Source organism: Castanea sativa, chromosome 4 (genome assembly GCF_040712315.1).
Source record: "Castanea sativa cultivar Marrone di Chiusa Pesio chromosome 4, ASM4071231v1".
In the NCBI taxonomy this organism is placed as follows: domain Eukaryota; kingdom Viridiplantae; phylum Streptophyta; class Magnoliopsida; order Fagales; family Fagaceae; genus Castanea; species Castanea sativa.
In genome coordinates this window covers 27390457-27397897 of record NC_134016.1, presented here as the reverse complement: position 1 = coordinate 27397897, position 7441 = coordinate 27390457, and the positions used below count along the sequence as shown (strand labels likewise).

Genomic DNA, 7441 nt, shown 5'->3' with positions numbered 1-7441 from the left:
ATAAAGCAAGCTTCTAAGCATATGATTCAAAACGAATACATCAAGAAGCTCTCATTCCTCAGTGCATGGAGGGTTTAATTATGAAAGATGATAATAATAAATCTATTATTAAGAATCTAAAACTGACGGATATATAAAGGAAGGGCACTCCATCCAAATACAAGGCTCAATTCGAGAAAAAACATATTTAGCCAAGAATATATAAATATTACTAATGAGTGTGCATTTGATATTGGCTTAAATAAAAAGTAAACTTTTTTTACTATCTAGTTTATTTTTGCTACAATTTATGGGTCATATTGCACTTTTTGGTACTATTTATGGCCCCATTATACTATTTCAACTATCTTTTAACTTTATCTATAGTATTTTCAGTAAAAAGTTTTCAATTTTAACTAAATAAGCTGTTTCCAAATGGATACTTACTAAAAAAAAAAGCATTCTTGCCATGTACTACAAAATTGCTCAGTGAATAGTAACTAAATAGGAACAATTTGCAAATTGTTTTATAGATTCTCATCTATGCTGCTCTTGTTAGTCGACTAAAGAGAATCATCGGGCTTTGATATCATAAATGTACATCTTTGAGATATTGAAAGTAGCTATAACAAGCCTCTTCCACATTCTCTACCGGTTTGTTTGGGAATAGCTTATTTAGTTGAACTGAAAACCATTTACTGAAAGTACTCTAAATAAAACTAAAAAGTGGTCGAAATAGTACAGTAGGACTTATGAATAGTACCAAAAAATGAAATGAGACCCATAAATAGTAGTAAAAAAAGTTGAATAGTAAAAAAAGCTGACTTTTTAAGCCAATGCTAATCACAACCTACATCTAAATAATGTTTTGGTGGGAACCAAATGGGGACTAAGGATAGCATGTGTAACCTATAGTATGTAAAGAGAATTTATATATTGCTAATTACAAGAAAAATGGATGATATGACATTCGTCTGATCTATCATCCTTAATGCGCATTGGAAAATTTGGTGGTTTCCTATTACTAATCATAGTGGATACTACTTCCTCTACAACTAGCCCTTTAGACTTTAGTAATCCCCTGCAATGTTGATGCAGCATTAGGCCCTCTGAACACAAGATCAGTCATCACTTGTGGAAGGGTTCTAGGCTTCTTGAAGGTTATACATGTCCCCAAATGCCAATTCCAAAAACATGAGATAGCAGAAGGAACTAGGAAGGATGAAGCAAATCAACTTTCTAAGTTATGAAATCAGTGGCCATCATCACCTATTGCCCTATCTCAATTGTTGCCACATACAATTGTACTTTGTTTACACTAGAAGGCTAAATGAGGAATTTTAGATGCTCAAGTACTTTGTTCCCATTTATAACCCTCCACGGCCACAGCCTCAATAACATAAATTCTTCTTTGTGGATTGCTTACACTAGTAGGCATTGAATGTCTCGACTTTAGGTGATGACTGAAATTTATAATGCAATTTCAGTTTTCTTTGAAGAGCAAGTGAGATGCACATCCTATAAAGCCACTATCAATCATGAGTTAGCTTCTACAACAATCTGAGCCCTTCATGGTCGGAAATGTTTTCAATATTTGACAAGAGGATATGAGTGCAATGTCACCATTCATCAGCCAATTGAAATGCCACTATGCTTCATAGCTTGAACTTACATGGAAGACGGCCGCTAGGCTTCACCATTCATCTGCAATCTCAAAATCTCTTTAGCAAAAGCTAATTCAAAACCCAATTGAAAGTGAACTTCCATGGCAAAAATCTTCTCTTAACCATCTTAATCAACAACTTCCCAGCCACCAACAAATCATCTGGTTTCTTCCTCACAAGCATCACACTTATAAACATATTATATGTATCCAAATTGGGCAAGCAAACCCCACTACCCATCTTTTCAAACACCTCCAAACCCTTTTCTATCTCTCTAGCATCACAAAAATGATGGATCACAATGTTATACATTTGAACATTCAGACATTTGAACATTCGGCTTACGCTGTAAGCACCTAATTTTGTTCTTCTTACGACTCGAATCCCTGTTCCCCAATGATGGTAGCATTTTGAGGCCTAAGGTTGGTTTAGGGCCCAATCTCGTGAAAATTGACTTGAGGAATTATTTATGGTAAATATAACTTTTTTTTGGAAGAATAAAACTATATTTGATAAAAGAAAGGATGATTGAAAACCCTAAGTGTGCGTGCGCATACACGTGTATGCACATGCACACTCAAACCATGAGTACACATGTTTAAGGTATGCGCACATAGCTAGGGTTCTAGAATTATATGAAAGGAAAATTGTTTGAATTTAAATTTGTGTGAAGTGAATCTCACATCGTCTAAGAGCCGTCCCACACCTCTATTTTATCACTATATAAGGCCATAAAAGGTACTTTTGTAAGACGCATAGAAAAAGAAGTGTATATACACGAGATTCACTAGCAAATGGTGAATCAAAAATGGAGTTTTTCATAAAACATCCTCAAGTCATGTTTTATCTGATTGAGAACTATTCCGGTTTTGATCTTTGAGTTCTAAAAGTTTACAAACCTTTTGGTTTGTTGTTGATTAGATTGACTGAGGGAAATGGTCAAAATCATACTCTAAGAGAGTCCTAGTGTTGAGGTAAGGGTTCTAACTTTGGCTCTTCATTTTCTTTTGTTTTGTGTTTGTTTATATGTTTAATGTGATCATAAGATGTTTATGTAGTTTAACTTTACACCGATTTTGTATTATAGGCATGATAGGTTGTTAGATTTATTGTTTTGCTTTGTTTTTCTATTCTGAGTTGTTAGGTGAAGGTTTTGGGTGTGTATGCGTGCGCATGCGTATGCATACTCGAAGTGTTCATACGCATACAGTTGGGATGTGCACGCATATCCTATGTATGCGCACGCAGACTGGTGCCCAAAAACACTAATCCACTTATGTTTTTTTCTCTGCTTCCTTTTATATGTTTGGCCTTATTTAACCTTGTTTTTCATATCTTAGAGTTTCTGTTCTTCTGTTGTGTTTTGTTTTACTTTGTTTTATCTCTTTAAAGTTTATTAGGGTTTAGATTGTGTGAATACCATGAACATGCATATGAATATGAACATGCATTGATACATAGGTGGTGGGTTGCGATGAGGTAAGTAAGTTAAGTCATACATAGATCACATGAACATGCTAAGTGTTTGAATATGAAGTTGTTTAATATGCTTGATTGAAAACCATGAGTTTGTATGTCCATGCTTGAATGCTTTGTGTTTGAATCTGCCTAATGATGTTTCTAACTTTGGTGATGTATGCTTAATGCCATGATAGATGAATGTTAGGTTTGAGGGATGATATGCCATGTTTGCTTGGTTTAGATGCATGTTAGAGTGTGTGTGACTTAGAACACAATGAGTGGAGGCCGACCTATGGGTCGGGTGGGGTTGGGTGCCTAACACCTTCCCAACCCTTTACCTAAACTCTAGTCACGTGCTTTGATAAAGATTAGTTATTTCATAAGTGCATTATATTTATGATTCCTATACCTAATCTAGGTAACGACTGTTAGGATTAGTGCCCTTGAATCTTATTGTATGATGCTATGTATGTTATTATGTATGACATTATGTATGGCTTAATGTTGTGTTTAATAAAGTTGTTTTGTTATTATCTAAAAATAATGGTAACATGAATATTGGGACGTTATCATATAGTCCATAAGATGCATAGTATATGATTTATGTGAAAAGTCACAGAAAATATAAATTACAAGTTCTTTGTAAACTCAGAATTTTAGTTTGTAGCTGGTGATGAAATTGAGCATTTCATCTGCGAGGACTATAACATATCAATTAAGATGATTTGTCTTGATTATGGAAATAGAGATTTTTAGTTAATATGTTGATATGTTTTCAGGGTCAAAACATATTAAACTGGACCAGTGTGAGATTTATTAATCTCCTAATGACTGTGCATGAACTCTTAATCCTGAGAGAATAATAGACTTGATCATGAGATGTAGGTTGCCTTGATATATCAGGAGTGAGATCTAGAGTTACGGTCAAAACCTCAGTGTGTTGGGCAACCACATTTAATGTTGATGGAACATATATTCTCAAGATGGAATCTATAGTCTCTTAACGAAGATACAAAATATTCCCTTGAGATAAGTTTAATGGGTTTGTTATTTAGAATGCTAGGCCTACCTACTTTAGTAAATTGTTACTAGAGTATATATTATGAAATTGGATTTCATAAATATATGATGAATAACTTAAAGGATTAAACCGGGTACTCAAGGATAAAATATAGTAATTTACAATGTGACAGTCTACATTCATGACTTTGTGTTACTACAAATATTTTATGAAGGAGTTGCATGTACAATAAAGTCTTAGGATATAATTTATAAATAAGGCATAGAGTGTAACTATATTTATATAGTGGTAATAAATATAGTTAATGGTAACTTTGGACTTGTCAAGAGTTGACAGAAAAGCCCAAGGCCCAAGGCCCATTGGAGCTAGTGTTTTATTGGTCCCTTTTGGTCCCACTTCAAGCCACATACTAAAGCCCAATTGGAAAGGCCTAAAAGGCTAGCCCAATTAGATAATCAGTTATAAGGAGAGAAACATACAGAATTTTAATGTATGAAAGAGAATTTTGTAAGAACACTATTATGAAATGGTGTGTATGTGAGAGTGAGACACTCTATCATTCTCCCTTTGAAACTGATGGAGAGACCACACATCTTAGGCATAAAATGAAATTGGAGTGAAGATTAAAAGTGTTCCCAAGTACTTTAATCTTTGGTTTTGAATTTCATTGCACCAAGGTATGCTCTCTTATTCTAGAATTCTGAAATTTACATAATATATGTTATCAATTGCAATTGAAGTAGATCCGTTATTTTTTCGCTGCGTACATGCATATTTCCATCAACGACTCCATTTACACCCTTCACCATGGTCTACGCTAGGCCAAGGCGCACTTTCCACGAATCTCTGGGAGAACACCAAAAGGCAAAACTACTCTGGGCGCTTAATGTTGCCCGCATAACCAAACCTATGAACCAAGGTAGTATAAGTAACAACATCAATCTACATTTCCTTTTCTTCATTTGCAAAAAGAATTCCCAAGCTTCCTTAATCTAACTACCTTTAAAATACCCTTTAAGTATTATATTATACGTTGTTAAGCTCAGATTCAATCCCCTCTCAACCACTTCCTTCAACACCTCCAATGCCTTAGGTGTTCGCTTAATCAAACAAAACCCATTCACAATTATATTATAGTTGTTAGGACATATGTAGAACTTTTTAGAACATATGTCATGTAGAATTAGCTAATCCTTTGAAAAAACACACTTTACTTATAATTGGGTAGATCTAGGATGGTTTAAGTCTTCAAGCAACATATTGTTCAAGTCAAGAGTGAAAGTCATGCAAATCTGTTCAAGAAACAAGTGAAGAAGTGTTGTATTTAAAGCTCGATAAATAGCTCGATAAATAACTCGACAGATTGTATCTATCGAGGTTTAAAAGGGAATCTTAGCTTGATGCTCGACAACAGCTCGACAAATAACCTATCTATCGAGAATTACGAAATTTGGATTTCTAGATCTGTTTTTCATGCATATCCAAGTTATTTGTGTAGGGTTTCTTTTCTCATAACCCTAGACATATATAAGAATTATTTTAAGGGTTATCAAAAGAATGCAACTTGATGCAAAGTGATTATTCACTCAAATTATGACCGGAGACAATTTGCCCTAGTTCATCTTTCTCATGAAGAAGCTACTGAGTCTTTGCGCCAAGGGTTTTGTAACCAAGGAGCTTCTTGATCTTTATCGTGTGGATGAACTGAAAAACTTTGCAGCCAACGTCTTTTTCAAATTGGTGTATTAGTTATGTTCTGGAATTTGTGCAAAGGAGTAAGCTGCGTACTAGGATTTGCGCATCGATTGGTTAGTCACGTACTTAGAGCCGTGCATTGAAAGGAGAGATTGTCATTACATTACAAGTCCAACTATGTATTAGGGTAAAGGTTCAATTGTAGGTTGGTATAAGGTACTGAGATTCCTTTACTTGTAACTGTTTGTTTTGATAATAGTGGATTTTCGGAAGTCGTGACCTTAAATTCACCTGGTGGGGTTTTGCCTTGGTGGTTTTTCCCATTCGTAAACAAATCTCAAATTTGATTTCAGCTATATGTAGTTATTTAGTGATTTGTTTATGCTATTACGTGTATTACATGCAATTGAATCTAATTAATTTATTTGACTTAATTAATTGATTTAATTTACCAAAGAGGTCAATACATTTTTGGCCTATTAATAGCTAACACAATTAGCCTTAAACATATTCTTTAACATCTTAAAGAAGTTATGAGCCAATTCAATGCGTTTCAATTTGTAAAAAATGTCAAGAATAGTGTTAACCAAATTCAAGTTCTGAAAACAACCACGTTCGTGCATTGACATGAAGAGTTTGAAGGCTCTGTTGGGTTTACCTACAGTAGCGAACCTTTCGGCAATAATGGTGAAGGTTTTTGGGCTTGTGCCAAGGCGGCAAGAGCGCATTCGGGCCATAAGGCCCCACACCACCTTGTTATCGCGCATACAGGCCGCAATGTCGATGGAGTGGTCAAATGAGGCAGTGGAGTGAGTGAAGTTGGCATGGTGGTGGTGGTATAGGGTTTTGAAGAAGTGGAGGGATTTGGGTTCGTAGTTCCAGAGGAGCTTGAGGGTTTTGTTGACTAGGTCAGTAGGTTGGAGTGACAAGAAGCATCCATTCTGTAGATGATGTGCTAAAGATACTCGTTGAAGGTGATGACAGGGAAGTTGAATCAAAGTTGTTGGTGCTTTTCCAGTATGATAATTTACCGCATCTCTACAAATCATATTTATTTAACTTTGTTAAGTTTTTGTTGAGGAACCAGCTGAAGGTTTTTTGGTGTACCCTTTTAAAAAGGGCAAGGCTTGATTCCAAAAAAAAAAAAAAAGATTGAAGAGAAAATGATGGGATTGGGACCGAAAATGATGGCAGTTGTGCATCAGTTGAATGTCGCAATGGTTATTCCACAAGAAAGGGAAATAACTTGGTGAAGAGAATTAGAGAAGTGGCTTATCAGATGAAGGAAGAGGGAGCTTTGTGATTAAGGATTATTGGTGATGATATAGGAATTATCCACACAATTTTTGAGCTCTCTGTCATTAGGATCTGATAGGATTAGATTGGCTTATGAGTTTGTTCTTTTATTTATCTTTGTTTTGTTTCCAGTTGTTATTTGTTCACATTGTCAATTGTAGTATTTGAATTGAGATTTAAATACTATCTTGTTCCTTCTTCTCAATTAAAAAAAAAAAAAAAAACTATCTTGTTCCTAGCATTTCAAATGTATTATTTAATCCTTTTAACTTCTATTTTTGTGTCAAAAGTAGGTGGCAATTAGCCATGGCCATTAGCCATCCAA

At 34.9% G+C, this 7441-nt stretch overlaps 1 pseudogene; it reads right to left on the bottom strand.

Annotated features, from left to right (window-relative positions):
- Nucleotides 1-4995: 4995 nt before the first annotated feature.
- LOC142632656 (pentatricopeptide repeat-containing protein At1g74900, mitochondrial-like) lies at nucleotides 4996-6869 on the bottom strand (annotated as a pseudogene).
- Between the last annotated feature and the right edge of the window lie 572 nt (nucleotides 6870-7441).